This window comes from Pinus tabuliformis, chromosome 5_2 (assembly GCF_031772625.1).
Source record: "Pinus tabuliformis cultivar Carrire ecotype Pingquan chromosome 5_2, CPIR1, whole genome shotgun sequence".
In the NCBI taxonomy this organism is placed as follows: Eukaryota; Viridiplantae; Streptophyta; class Pinopsida; order Pinales; family Pinaceae; genus Pinus; species Pinus tabuliformis.
Genome location: NC_142306.1, coordinates 352,828,857 through 352,845,132, shown reverse-complemented (window position 1 = coordinate 352,845,132; position 16,276 = coordinate 352,828,857).

Here is a 16,276-nt window from a genome sequence, read left to right as displayed (position 1 = left end):
TGATACCCGATTGCGATAAAGGTGGAACCTCAAAAGACATGCAGAGGCCGTATAAAGCAATAAGGCATGTTTTGTGGCATTTCCTTTGTCGAAGGTTTTATAAGGAAAATAGTGCCGATAGAAGATTTTATGCGATAAATATATATTAACCAAGCCTAAAGAAAGGAAAGGTTATATATATGCGGGTAAAGAGATAATGAAGGTTATGAGGAGGTTTAAAGTCCCGATAGGAGGTTTAAGCGGGGTGATTGAGTTCTGATATAAAGGAACTGATGAATAGGGCCTTAACCATTCATGGTTGAAGATTTGACTCATTAGAGAGTTAAATTCCTGGGAAAAAAAGGTGTCCAGGCATTTTACATGCATACTGTGGGTGTAAGCAGGGGTAACCCTACCATCAAAACCCCAAGGGAATATGAACCGAAGAAAATAATGTTAAACCCAAGGGACTAATATTATAAACCCAACATTGGTAAACCCTAATATAAATATTAGAAAGACAAAAATAAACATGATTTATTTTCATGGTGAGAGAATCCTTGTCACAATGTCACATTCAACCATGGTTGGCCATGGTTGCCTATGATTGACAATGGTTGACCATGATCGAAATTATAAACCTAAGCGAATAATAAACCCAAGGCATTGATATTATAAACCCTAAGGAATAATAAAACTAAGGTATTAATACGAAAACCCAAAGGGATTCTGAACCCAAGGGAATAATATTAAATCGATGGGACTAATATTATAAACCCAACATTGTTAAACCCAAATATAAACACTACAAACACTAAAATAAACATGGTTTATTTTCATGGTGAGTCAATATTTGTCAAAATGCGACATTCAACCAAAGGACTAATATTATAAAACCAACATTGGTAAACCCAAATATAAATACTACAAATACTAAAATAAACATGGTTTATTTGGACGATGAGACAATTCTTGTCACAATGCGACATTCAACCATGGTTGACGATGTTTGGCTATGATTGAGAATGGTTTAACATGATTTATATTATCAACCAAAGGGAATAATAAACCCAAGGGATCGATATTATAAACCCAAATGAATAATAAACCCAAGGGATAACTACTAAAACCCAAGGGATTATGAAGCTAAGGGAATAATATTAAACCCCTGGGACTAATATTATAAACTTCACATAGAGTAAAGGCAAATATCAATACTACAAACACTAATTATAAACCCAAATGAATAATAAACTGAAGGGAGTAATACTAAAACCCCAAGTGAATATGAACCCAAGGGAACAATATTAAGCCCCAGGGACTAATATTATAAACCCAATATTCGTAAACCCAAATATAAATATTACAAACACTAAATTAAACACGTTTTATTTTCATGGTGAGACAATGTTTTTCGAAATGTGGTATTCAAGCATGGGACTAATATTATAAACCCAACATTGGTAAACCCAAATATAAATACTAAAAACACTAAAATAAACATGGTTTATTTTGATGGTGAGACAATTCTTGTCACAATGCAACATTCAACCATGATTGACAAGGTTTGGCTATGATTAACAATGGTTTACAATGATTGATATTATAAACCAAAGGGAATAATAAACCTAAGGGATTGATATTATAAACCAAAATGAACAATAAACCCAAGGGATTAATACTAAAACCCCAATGAACAATAAACCCAAGGGATTAATACTAAAACCCCAAGGGATTATGAACCCAATGGAATAATATTAAACCGAAATGCCTAATACTATAGACTCAACAATCGTAAACCCAAATGTAAATATTACAAAGACCAAAATAAACATGATTTATTTTCATGGTGAGACAATATTTGTCAAAATGGGACATTCAACCATGGGACTAATATGTTAAACCCAAATATAAATATTACAAACACTAAAATAAACCCATGATTTATATTATCAACCAAAGGGAATAATAACGGTAAGAGGAAGTGTTTGATTTTGACGTTTCATCTCAAAGAGGAACTCTCCTAGTGGAAGTTAATGCTATTGGAAATAATACTGAGAGGGGCGGGTGAATCAGTATTATCAATCCAATATACCTTTTTCATTTCCATAGTCTGAGTCATATATGCTGCTTCAGTTAAGAATACCCACGTATATTTAGTAAACTTATGATTCAGTTAATTGATCTTCTATGAGTGCATTAGAACATTATCAACCATATTAACAGTAAACAGGTGCAGTAAAATAGAACGGATCATCACACATAAGCCACACACATGAACACCATGATATAAGGTGGAAACCCAATGTGGGAGAAAACCACCTGCTGCAAGTCATCTCAATCTTCTTCATAATAAGAAAATCCTTTTACAAAAGTTCTGTACTAGTGCAGTCCTTTACCAGTATGCAGGCTACTACCTGCAGAGAGCTACAACCCTCTCTCGTTCTCCAGTCTCTCCTGGAAGGGAGCTACAACCCCCATAGTTCATGTACTAGCCGATCCATTTACTAGTACGTAGGCTGCTACCTGCTATAATGCTCCAAAGTTTTCAACTGCTACTGAAAGGGAGCTACCACCCCCTTAGCTCTTGTACTAGCTAAGATACTAGTACGTAGGCACCAGCCTATAATCTTCTCTCCTCCAGGTACCACGTTTCATCAATTTTCAGACTGGATACACTCAAGCACAACATCATAATCTGAAAGGCCACGTTTCATCCAATTTTCATACTGGACCCATTAATATCATTGAAGCTCATAATCAATCAATACTAGCATCATCAATCTCTGAATTACCTAATACTGAATAAATGCTTTCATGAAAGCCAACCCACATACAGATCTACAAATATTTCCTTATAACTTTGCAGCTGTTCCATACGTCAGACATACCCAGATCATACCATTCATAAAACATACGTCAATAATTCAGATCTAGTATATCAAACCAAATAATGATAAACTTTACAATCCTTAAGATCCTGATCCATCAAGTATCAAGTAGATCTACAATCAACCAACTTCCTTGTGCATAAACTGAGTTAATACTTTCTCAGCACACAGAAACCAGATATCAAATCAGAACCTTGAGCACCACACACTACAACAAAACAGGCAATTTGCACCAGATTTAGCACCAGATTCTAGTGAATTTTTTTCTCAATTGGGATGAGCAACCTGGCGCTAAATCTGGCTCTATTGTACAATTTTTAAAGCGTCCTTTTTTGCACCAAATTTTGCATCTTTTTTACGCCAAATTTTCCATCATTTTCTGCATCATATTTTGCACCAAGATTTTCATTTGGTTTTACAACAGGTTTTGCTTCTAGTTTTGTGCCTTTTTTTGCATCTATTTTTGCATCATTTTTTGCTTCCTCTTTTGTGGAATTCTTTGCTTCTATTTTTGTGTCATAATTTGCATCGATTTTTACACCATCTTTGACATCTTATTTAGCGCCTTTTTTTACATCCAATTTGTGCCAATTTTTGCATCTGGTCTTATGCCATCTTTTGCTTCTAATTTTGTACTTATTTTTACATCTATTTTTGTGCCAATTTTTCTGCCTTTTTTTACACCATCTTTTCCATCCAATTTTGCACCATATGTTGAATCTGATTTAGTGCCAAATTTTGCATGCATTTTTGCACCATTTTTTGCATCCACTTTTGCATTTTATTTATCTCCCTTTTTTGCATACTATTTTGCACCATATTTTGCATTTAATTTTGCATCATTTGTTGCATCCAATTTAGCATCATTTTTAACACCATTTCTTGCATCCAATTTTTCATCCTTTTGAGCATCTAAATTTGCATCCTATGTTGAACCATATATTGCATCCACCTTTGCATCCCATTTTGTGTCTATTGTTACGTTCACTTTTGAGCCATTTTTTCGTCTACTTTTGCATTTGTTTTTGCACCAAGTTTTGAATGATTTGTTGCATCATTTTACATCCAATGTTGCATCTCAATTTGCATCCAAAATTGAGCCATTTTTATGCCCATTTTTGCACCATTTTTTCTTCTTTTGTGTCCAATTTTGCACCATTTTTTATGTCCAAATTTGCATCCTTTTTGGTATCTAATTTTTCATCCTTTTTGGCTTCCAAATTTGCATCCTTTTTTCTGCCACATTTTGTTTCCACATTTGCATCTCATTTTGCACCTAGATTTTAGTTGGAATTTTCATCTAGTTATGCATCATCTTTGACATCCTTGGTTTCACCATTTTTTAGTCCCATTTTGCATCTTGTTTTGTGTCTTTTCTTACATCCTTTTTGCATCCTAATTTTACACCATTCTTTGCATCCTCATTTTGGTATCCATTTTTGCATCCTTGTTTGCACCCAATTCGGTATCCTTTCATATGCCCTATTTTGTTCCCTTCTTTGTGTCTAGTGTTGCACCCTTTTTTAATTTTACTTTAAAAACCTTTTTGTGTCATTGTTTGCATATTGTTTTGATGGCTAGTTTAACATCCAATTCTACTTCCAAATTTTCATCCATGGTTAAGTCCACTTTTGGCTTCTTGTTTAGAGTTTTACTTTTATTTCCATTTATGACCACCTCTATGGGTTCATTTTACTAAGTTCATTTACATAGTGAAATATATTAAATTTTCTAAATATCATTTTGCTGTAGGATTTAATGCATGGTTAGATGAAAACAAAACCCTCTCAGTTTATCTTAGAAACCTAGGACAAACCAATTAAGAGAAAGGTTGTTCTAAGGCTTAGGATTCTTAGTAGATCAAGATGTAGAGTATAGATTAAGAAAAAGAGAATGAATTCTTGTGAGTCCTCGCATGCAGGTCTTCTTGGAGTTTTTCGTATAGCCAAGAAGCGCTCCTAGCTAGCTCCAAAGCTTGGTCCTACACATAAGAGAGAGAATAAAGCAACCTTCACAACATAATATCTTAATAATCAAAACTATAAAAAACATATAAATATTATTGAATAAATAAATATAAACCAAAAACCCATGCATACATTAGTTAAATAGAAGAAGTAAAGAATGAATAGAAACATATGGAAGGAAGAACAACTGATCTATATGAATAAAGGAGTTGGAGGAAAGTTACAACAATCAGATATAGTTGCAACATCACCTCCCCCAACTCATAGCTCCAAAACTCTCCCTCTCAAGACAGATCTCAGAGCGTGACAATACAAAATTCCCATCATTTTTTCAATGGCCAAGCCTCTAATATATAGGAAAGTGGAGGCTATGAAGATTTCCAAAATTCCTCATTAGTTCAATTTGGGAAAAATATTTTGGGTGAATAATGTTTCCTCATATAAAAAAGGAATTTTCCACTTTTTAAATGCTTTTGTGCTTAGGAAAAAGCTTCCCCATGCTTTATGGCTCTTTCCCACTTTTGTATACTTTTATTTTTTAGGAAAAAGCTAAAGATGAGGATAAAGAGATTACATTCCACCATATGTTTCCGAAAGTGACCAAGAATGTCAAATTCAAATTCTAGTTTGCTTATGTTTTAGTTTTTTTTAAATATATATTTAGTTTTAGTATTTTTTTTTTCTAGAAAAATATATTTAGTTTTTGGTATATTTTTCTATAAGAAAAATTATATTTTGTTTTTATAAAAATGGATTTTAAACATTCCATTCATGCTAAATTTGTGATTTTATGATAGGAGTTTAAATTATATATAGTAAAGTAACTTAATGTCATGTGTTGTGTTGCTGAGATGGGTGTTATACATCTCTTTCTTGCTAAGTTATAGAATGTGCTTGGGTTTTCTTAATGCAATAAAACTAATTATGTTCTTCATGATATCTTGAAATGTTCATCTTGAACCAGGCTAATAAAACAATAAAGTTAAAATAGGTTTTCCTTTGTCCTTTATAGATCTTTGTCCCCATTAATCTTGGTCTTAATAGATTAATTGTCTTGTGGTGGCCTTGAGTGGTCACTTCCATTAGTTGCATGCTTTGTAGTTTTTAGTTAGTGACATTTTTTAGGCTTGATAATATGTTATTTAATTTATCAAAATGTGTTATTGTCCATATTATTGTTAAATATTAATATTAAATATGCTGATTTTTAAGCATGTTTTAGCAAAACTTTCCCAAAATGTTTATAGATTGTATTTTATAATGCAATGATTCTTTGCTTGATGAAATTGTTTTGGATACTTTTTTTAATGATTCATTGATTGACGAAATTGTTATGGATATTTTTTTTAGTATATTAAATTGTATGTGATAAAGTCAAAAATCACCTCTTTTTTAGATTTTCATTGATCAATTTCCCTTAAGGCCATCAAGTTCACCATTTGGTCCCAGGTTAAGGAAATATAGGAGTCATGAAGTGGAATTGTCCAAGCACTTAAATCTTGAGACATGTTTCTTTTTAGTCACTTTATACTTTCTTTCTATGTAAATTTTTGATGAAAATAGTCTTGGAACATGAGGGGCATCAATAGTAAGCGAAAACAAACTCCTAAAAGAAAAATGGTATGCAAAGCACCCATAAATAATGTTGATATAAGAAGCAAAAATATTAAGTGAGGTTCAACCTCATATAATTAGAAAATGGGGGAGGAATTTCCAAGTAGTAGTGATTGATGCTTAGAGATACTTGGGTGGAATGGTTATTATTTGAAATGATTAAGACATCAAGGTTACCAATATGTTTACCTCTTTTCGCATTATGACAATACAATTTTAGTTAATTGACATTGAGGACTACTACCATGTATCCAATGTATATGACTCCAATATCGCAAATGGAAAACTTCTATTTCTCAATTCTATTTCTATCACAAGTAATTTATACTCCCCATCTCCATGGATTGTTGGGAGTGACTTCAATATTATAAGTGTCTCGAGGAAAAGAAATAATGAATCGAAATGTTTAACAAGATATTTTGTAAGCTATACCATTAAAGCCACAAAGTAGTCTCCATTAAAGTTGTCAAGAAATGAGTCTCCAACCCACACATGTGGATCAATGAGATGTAATACATGTGTGTGTGGTTACAAACTCAATACACCTCTATAATAACTCCACAAACTTATGTATTTCACTCTGTCACATAAATTGACAGTAGTGTGACATAAGTAAACCAAGAGTAGACATGAAAGACTTAGGAAACAAACATTCCTTAGATCCTCAATTAGGTGCTTAAATGATGAAGTGAAAATGCAAGGAGAAAAGAAGAATTCATGATTTAACCATCACATACATGTGATCAAGTGTGACTAGGAGTGTATATATTCATATATTTTCCAAAGAGGGAGTGAATACATGAGTTACCATTTATTGGCCCTTATTTTTCTTTCTTTTTCATTTTCTTATATATAGGACTTAGGGAATAAGGTTTTCATAAGTTTGGCACAACTCATAGATATAAGATTTACATGAATTTTCACTTCAACCTTAGAGTTTAGACTTAGATAAATCAATATAGTGTATGTTTAATGATTTTTGCTTTCACTTTTTTATTGTATTTCATCACAAATAAAAAAGGGGAAATATTTTGCCACAAATCTATGAATGCTTAATCATAAAGTCGTCATGTGATGAAAACAAATTAATGATGTTATTCTCTACGAAAATGATGGGTATTCTTGAGAAAATCTTATGCTTGTGGATGTTTCCTCCCTGGTTGAGAGGGAGTGAGGGTAGACACCATGTTATCCATGTGTCATGTACTATGGCTAGGATTAACAATCGTAAGCCTAGTAAAGGCACTAGTAGGGATAATGGTGGATTGGATAAACATCTGGGACCAATATTCTTTGAGAATTTGGACATTGACTAGGACTAATCGCCATAAGTCAAGTACATTAATCCAAGATAAGAATAGTCATGAGGATTGACATTTTCTGGTGTCAAATATTATGATAGTGGATTAGGAAATGATCATGTGAGGACATACTTGGTAAACATCTTGGTGGGGTAAGTGCCTTGAAAGGCAGTGGTGTCCAAATTTATGCCTCCCAACATTGTGCTCTGATCTAATGGAGAGATAAACTTGTTAGTCAAGGCCTTACTATTTTGAAAATTTTGGCTATGATGATGTAAATCATCATTGATGCTTATCAATCTAGATCCCTTCTTATATGAATATTTCAACTTGAGAGTACTTTTTTGTCTCATTATGAGTACCTCGCTAGTTTAGAGGGAGGGTCATCATCTTCATTATTGCCATCATCACCACCATCAATGTGATCATTATTGTCATCATTTCATTATCATCATAATCACCATTCATGTCTTCTTCATGATCATCATCATCATCATGATTTTGTATATTGTCGTCAATTGTTCATAATTATAGGTATCATAAGAAATATCACCAACCTTAGGACACATGATATATGAAAGAAAAATAACCACTTTATTTTTTAGAAATGATTGATGATCATCAACATCACTACCATTATCATCGTCATTATAATTGTCATCATCCCCATCATCATAACTAATATAAGTTTTATCATAATTTTTGTCATCTTCATCATGAACATCATAATCATCATTCATGCCATTATTGTTCTTGATTATGACCAAGATGAAAATAATGATAATGATGATCAGATGATGATGACTTGGAAGATGACGCCAAAGATAATTATTATGATTTTTACCATGATAACATTTAAAAATTGGGAGGAATGGCCAAGGTCATTAGCATCATCATCATTGTCATTGTAACTCCCATCGTCTTTATCATCATTGTAATTATCATAACAATCGCAATTCATGTCATCATCATCATCTTCATTATCATCATTGTTATAATTATTGACATTGTCATCAGTTGTTCATAATTTTCAATGTCATAAGAAATATAATCAATGCAAAAGATATGATGTGTGTTGGAAAATGGATGCAAAAGTAAACAAAAAAATGGGGGTAAAAATAGACATAAATTTGGATGAAGAGTGGACACAACATAAGTAGATGCAGAACAAGACAGAAAAATTGAACAAAAGTGGATGAAAAAGTAGATGCAATAGTTCATACAAACTTGAACACAAAATAGGACTCAAACATGGATGAAAAAGTGGAAGAAAACATGGGCACAATAGTAGGCATAAAACTTAGCATGAATTGTGGTGAAACAAATGTGGATACTCCAATGAATGTAAAAAAAAAAGGGACACAAACTTGAATGCAAAAAGGAGGAAAACTTGGATGAAAAAAGGGATGTAAACATGGGCCAAACATGGGTGCAATAGTGAATATAAAATTAGTTGCAAAACTAGACAAATCAAAAGTGGATGTAAAAGTAAATTCGAAATGGGATGCAAAAAACATAAACAATATTTGATGCAAACTTGGACACAAAAGAGGATGCAAATATGGATGCAATAGTGGAAGAAAATGTGGGTTGCAATGATAGGCATAAGATATGGCACAAATAATAGCACAAAAAAGGTGGATGTAATAATAGACACAAAAAAATATGCAAACTTAGATGCAAGACAAGATGCTATAAGGGATGTAAAAGTGGATGCAAACACGGGTGCAACATGAGAAACAAAATTGGATGCAAAATATGGATGAAATGGAAGTACATGCAAAAGAAGATACAAAATGAGATGCAAAACCCAACACAAAAGTGGATGCAAAAATAGATGAAATATTTTATGCAAAAGAGGATGTGAAGATGGATGCAAAATTGGAAGCAAAAGTGGGTACAACAGTATGTGCAAAACATGGAACAAATTTTGTCACAACAAAAGTAGATGTAATGATAGATGCAAAAAAAAAAGCAAATGAAGATGAAAAATAGGATGCAAAAAGGGATGTAAAAGTGGGTGTAAACATGGGTGCAACAATGGATGTAAAATAGCTTTTGCAACTTATTTGAAAGAGCAATTTTGTCCCAACATTTATACTCGTAGCATAAAGAACATGGTTAATACATATGATTCGACCAAAAACTAGTTACTACCAAAATTCAACCAAAAAAAATATTACTGCATAAAAATAGAATTAAAAACAAAAAAAATAAAAACAAAAATTTCCCAAATTAAAAATAAATAAATGATAAACTTTTTTTAACCAAAATTTAGTGATTTTTTTAGTGCTAATACTAACATCACCATTACAACAAGATATGTTTTTAGTGCTAATACTGCCATTACAAAAAGATATAAGAGGGATATAATGCAAAAAGTTTAATAATAATATGTATGTAGAAGATGGTCTTCAGACTGGTGAATTCATGATAATCAATGGGACTACAGTCAAAATAATTGGATGTTATTTACTTTTTTACATAGATTGTCAAAATAATTGCATAAATCGATTTTTTTTTAACCAAAATTTAACAAAAATTTTGCTAGTGCTAACATTAGAACCACCATTACAACAAGATATCTTTCTAGTGTTGACAACACCATTATAGTAAGATACCTCAAGAGAGACAGAAAATTTAAAAAGTATGATAGTAATATGTATCCAGAAGATGGTAGTGAAACTAGTAATTGTTCATTCTCATTATCATAATCATTGTCATCATCATCACCATCATCCTTGTCATCGTTATTGCCATCATTACATTATCATCATAATCACCATTCATGCCATCATCATCAGCTCCATCATCATCATCATTATGGACATTGTTTGCAATTGTTTATAATTATAGACGTTGTAAGAAATATCATCAACCCAAAAAATGTGATCAGTGCTAGAAAAGGGTTGTTTAGGACACATTGATATACGTAAGAGAAATAACAACTCTATTTTTGAGAGATGATCGATGATCATCATCATCACCACCATTATCATCGTCATTGTCATTTTTATCATCCCCATCATCATCATTAATGTAATTTCTATCAACATTGTTGTAATCATCATCATCATTCATGCCATTATTGTTTTTGATGATGACCTAGATGAAAATGATGATGATGACACCAAAGATAATGCTTATGATTATGACAATGACAACATCTAAAATTGGGAAGATTCGCCAAGGTCATTAGCGTCGTCATCATCATAATCATTGCCATCATCATCATTAATGTCATTGTAACCACTATCGTCTTTATCATCATAATCACAATTCATGTCATCGCCATCATCTTCATTTTCATCATTGTCAATATTATTTACATTGTCATCAATTGTTCATAATTGTCAATGCCATAAGGAATATCATCAATACAGAAAATATGATGAGTGTTGGAAAAGGGATGCAAAAGCGAACATAGAAATGGGGGCAACAATAGAAGTAAAATTGGATGAAAAGTGGATACAACATAAGTAGATGCACAACAACATGAAAAACCTAACACAAAAGTGGATGCAAAAGTAGATGCAGTTGTCAATGCAAACTTGGATGCAAACATGAAGGCAAAAGTGGAAGCAAACATGGGTCCAATGGTAGGTGTAAAACTTGGCACAAACTGTGGTGAAAAAAATGTGGATGCAACAACGGACACAAAAGTAGATGCAAAAATGGATGAAACAAAAGTGGATACAATAGGGATGCAAAAACATACACAATATCTGATGCAAACTTGAACACAAAAGAGGATGCAAATGTGGATGCAAACGTGGAAGCAAATGTGGTTGTAATGGTAGGCGCAAGATATGGTGCAACAAAAGTGGATGTAACAATAGACAAAAAATATGCAAAATAAGATGCAAAAATGGATGTAAAAGTGGAAGCAAACATTGATGCAACAGGAAAAACAAAATTGGATGAAAAAAATGGATACAATGGAAGTAGATGCAAAAGTAGATACAAAACGAGATGCAAAACCCAATGCATAAACCTGACACAAAAGTGGATGCAAAAATAGATGCAATATTTGATGCAAAAGAGGATGTGAACATGGATGCAAAATTGGAAGCAAACGTGGATACAATAGTGAGTGCAAAACATGGTGCAAATTATGGCATAACAAAAGTGGATGTAATGATAGATGAAAAAAAGAATCAAAGTATGATGCAAATGAAGATGTAAAAAGGGATGCAAAAAGTGAAATTTAAAATGGGTGTAACAGTGGATGCAAAATTGTATGCAAAAGTGGATGCAATAGAAGTCGATGCAAAAGTAGATGCAAAACGAGACACAAAACCCGATGCAAATCCTGGTCCAAAATTGGATACAAAAATGGATGCAAAAATAGATGTAGTAGTTGATGAAAACCTAGATCCAAATGAGGATGCAAACATGGATGCAAAATTATAATCAAAATTGGGTGAAAAAGGAGGTGCCAAACTAGGCGCCAATTGTGGCTCAAAAATATTAGATGCAATAGTGGGTACAATAATAGATGCAAAAGAGGATGTAAATATGGATGCCAAACAAGATGGAAAAGTGGATGCAACAAAAGTAGATGCAAAATTATATGCAAAACTAGACACAAAACTCGATGTAAAACGTGGCGCAAAAGTGATGTACAAATGGATGAAAAAATGGATGCAAAAAATGATTTAAAAAAGGATGCAAAAGTCGATGCAAAAGTTGATGCAAGTGTAGGTGCAAAAAGTGGATGCAAATGAGGATGCAAAAGTATGTCAAACAAAAATAGATGCCAAAATTGATGCAAAACCTGGAACAAAACCTGGTGCAAAGGATGACACAAAACTTGGCATAAAATTTGGTGGAAAACGTGGTGCAAAACCTATTGCAATACCTGGTGCTAAACTTGGTGTAAGATTTGGTGCCAAACTTGATGCAAATTTTGTGTCAAGTTTTGCACCATATTTGATAAATGGATGCAAATAGCACCAAAAATGGGCTCTAGATGCAAAAAAAGAAGTAAAAAGGGACGCTAATCGTTGGTTTTTTTGTAGTGACAGTAATAGATAAAACCAGCTAAAACATATTTCAAGTAAAGTCCACAACTCTACCAACAGAAATCTGCATACAGATCTATAAATTCATTCTTTCAAACATTCAGATATTAGTTAACCCAGATTATCAGATTTATAGATCAAGCGTGCGCCACATATCACAGATCAAAATCATATAGAGATACCACTATTCCAGCCTTAAGATTTTGACCCATCAATAGAACTTATCCTTCTCCTTGCACTCAGTTTCCTTCTTTATTTAGATCTAGATCTGCACCGTAACCCAATCATCGTATTCCAGATCTAGCACTTTATCAGATATTCAATTATTCCGATGATTCCTTTCGAAATGATCTCCTTCCTCTCTTATAGCCTTAGGCCTTTCACAATACCACGGACCAAAAAACCATAACAATTCAATACCATGGACACAATACTTGGGATCAACGCTTTTGGATGCAATACCACAGACCAAAACCATAGGATCAAAAACTGTTGGACTAATACCATGAACCAACCATGAAAGTGCGTGAAATTTTCTCTACATGAAAGGAACTTTTCTTTGCATGAAAGTGAGTGAAATTTTCTCTTCATGAAAGGAACTTTTCTCTGCATGAAAGTGCGTGAACTTTTCTCTACATGAAAGAAACTTTTCTCTGCATGAAAGTGCGTGAACTTTTCTCTACATGAAAGAAACTTTTCTCTGCATGAAAGTGCGTGAACTTTTCTCTACATGAAAGAAACTTTTCTTTGCATGAAAGTGCGTGAACTTTTCTCTACATGAAAGAAACTTTTCTCTGCATGAAAGTGCGTGAACGTTTCTCTACATGAAAGAAATTTTTCTCTGCATGAAAGTGCGTGAACTTTTCTCTACATGAAAGAAACTTTTCTTTGCATGAAAGTGTGTGAACTTGAAAATAACTTTGTTGCACTATAATTTATCATCTGTGTGATTTTCCATCAAGGACAACACTTGTCTCATAATGCCAACAATCTCCCCCTTTGGACTTGATGGCAAAGCTAACTTGTCATACTGAGAATTGTCATTTGATTCCTTTGAGTTGTCCTGCATCCTATGTATTCTGTCACATCTGATATCTCTTTCGTAGATTCATCTAGATATATATAAGTGAGTTGATCTTCTATGAGTTGGTTTCCATCAAGTACAACACATGCATCATAATGCCAACAATCTCCCCTTTGGACTTGATGGCAACAATACCAAATCACTCTCCCCCTTTGACATCAAGCGCAAAGGGCGGACCAAGATATTCTCTTCCTTTGCTGTCCATACTCCCCCTGAGTGCTTGCTGAAATTTCTGAATGAGCTCCCCCTTTGTATATGCCAAGGTGTACCAATCTGTCCATGCTCCCCTTGAGTACATGCTGAATCTCTGCACTGTTGAAGTGTGCTATTCATGCTCCCCCTGACTGTAGGCAAGATCTGCAAAAATATGTTCTACAAGAATAACATGACTCTATATGAAATGACCTTCCTATCACCAAAGACTCATACATACATACATCTCTCAACCAAGTGAGGATATACAAATATTGACTCATCCACCCATCCAAGTGGGCTTACACCAGAAGTTTACTCATGATAAACAAGTACATTACATCATTCATCCCAAGCATAGTGGGGAAACCAAAAAAGGCAATTACATGACCTTGATAACAAAAGACATATATGACATAGAGACTAAATATCTAGAGCAAGACTATCAAAGTTGTCAATAACTAATATCAGTAGAATCTGTCAATCACTATTCAGATTAGCAACCTGTAAATGTCTTGTAGCAAGGTATGTCTGCCTATAGAGATCAACTCATCCTCTTGAAAGACATCATAGTCATCTCATCAACATCAAGATCTACATGATCTTATATATCATCCATGTATCATCAATCGGGGACATTATGTATCTTTAGCTCAAGATCATCAACCACAGCAATCCTCATCCACATGAGAGCCAAGAACTATAGGAGGCTTGCATCAACTATATTATATGATCTTTATGCATATGACGACAACAACATATGATAGACTCATCATCAAGTAATGAAGATGTGTATACAAGCTTTGTACTTTTCCTTATCTTTATAAAGATCACCATGTAAGCACCATTAGTGAATCAACCACAAATCTGATCTAAATATCAACTATGTAACCCCAAGAATCATCTGAACAACTCATAACCATATCATAGCAAGATTAATCATTTATCCATATAAGCATCATCACCAAGGACTATTAACCATAATGCCAACAATGCATTAAAAGCATATGCTCCCCCTAAACCTGTGTCATCTTGTTTACTATCAGATCTGATCATGCATATTAGCAAGAAGTATCAAGACATCATCATTATCAAGTTAGAAACAAAACACTTCGAACCATCAATTCATTTCCACACATCATCAGCAAATTGTAACCATTATCAAACAGCGCAAATAATAAACCGAATGATAACTGATCCTTTTCCTGAACCTGTCCCTACTACCCTTCCTCAATCAATCATATACGCGACTATGCCATAAACAACTCGCATATATACGTGACTTCTCTTTAAGAAACTTGCATATGAGATTTACGACACTGAAGTTTTACACTTCCAGCTCCCTCTGATTCTATTATGTCTGTATGTTGTGATGTGCCACCTCTTTCTGACTACACTTCTTTCTTCTTCCACATCTTCAAGTGTGATGATGATGTTTTCTCCTTTTGGTATGGTGCCCATACTTTGTTCCTGCATTCCTTAGCTATATGTCTAAGCTTGTTACATGTGTAACATCTTACATGTCTCGTATTTCTTCTATAGAAATCAATAGCTCTGTGACCAAACATATTGCAAGCAACGCAATATCCATTAAAGTACCTTGAATGTGATGATCTTTCTGCATGATGGTCTTGAAACCTTCTTCTTCTACATCTGGCTACAACATGTCCAAGATTATGACATACATAACATTCAACATTATTCATAGGAGGAGTAAAAGATTTTCTTTGAAGAATTTCTTCCCTTATTTGATGATGAGATTGACCTTTCATCTCCTTATTGAGCATTTCAGATTTTGCAGTCGAGTCCCTTGTCTTACTTTGTGAACTAGATTCACCTTCAATAGATTCATGAAAACCAAGACCAGTTTTGATAGCAGGAGACCTTTGACTATTAAGAATATCATCCAAGACTTTAGTACTTTCTTGAAATCATAATAGTTTATCCTTTTCTTCTAATTTATCTTTTAAGATATTTACCTCAACCTGAAGTTGCTCTTCCTTTTCAAGATACTGCTTCTTCACGTTTTCTTCAGCATTTCTTTCTTCTTCCAACTGACGTCTTAGTTCAAGAACTTCATTTTCATGAGCTTGGAGTAGTTCTTTATTCTGCTTCTTTGATTCTTCAAGATCTTCTTTTAGCGAGCGGATTGTGGCTTCAAGACTTTCATAGTAACTGGACCTATCTCTGAGTTTCTTGATGGTTATGCTTCTCTCATTGACTT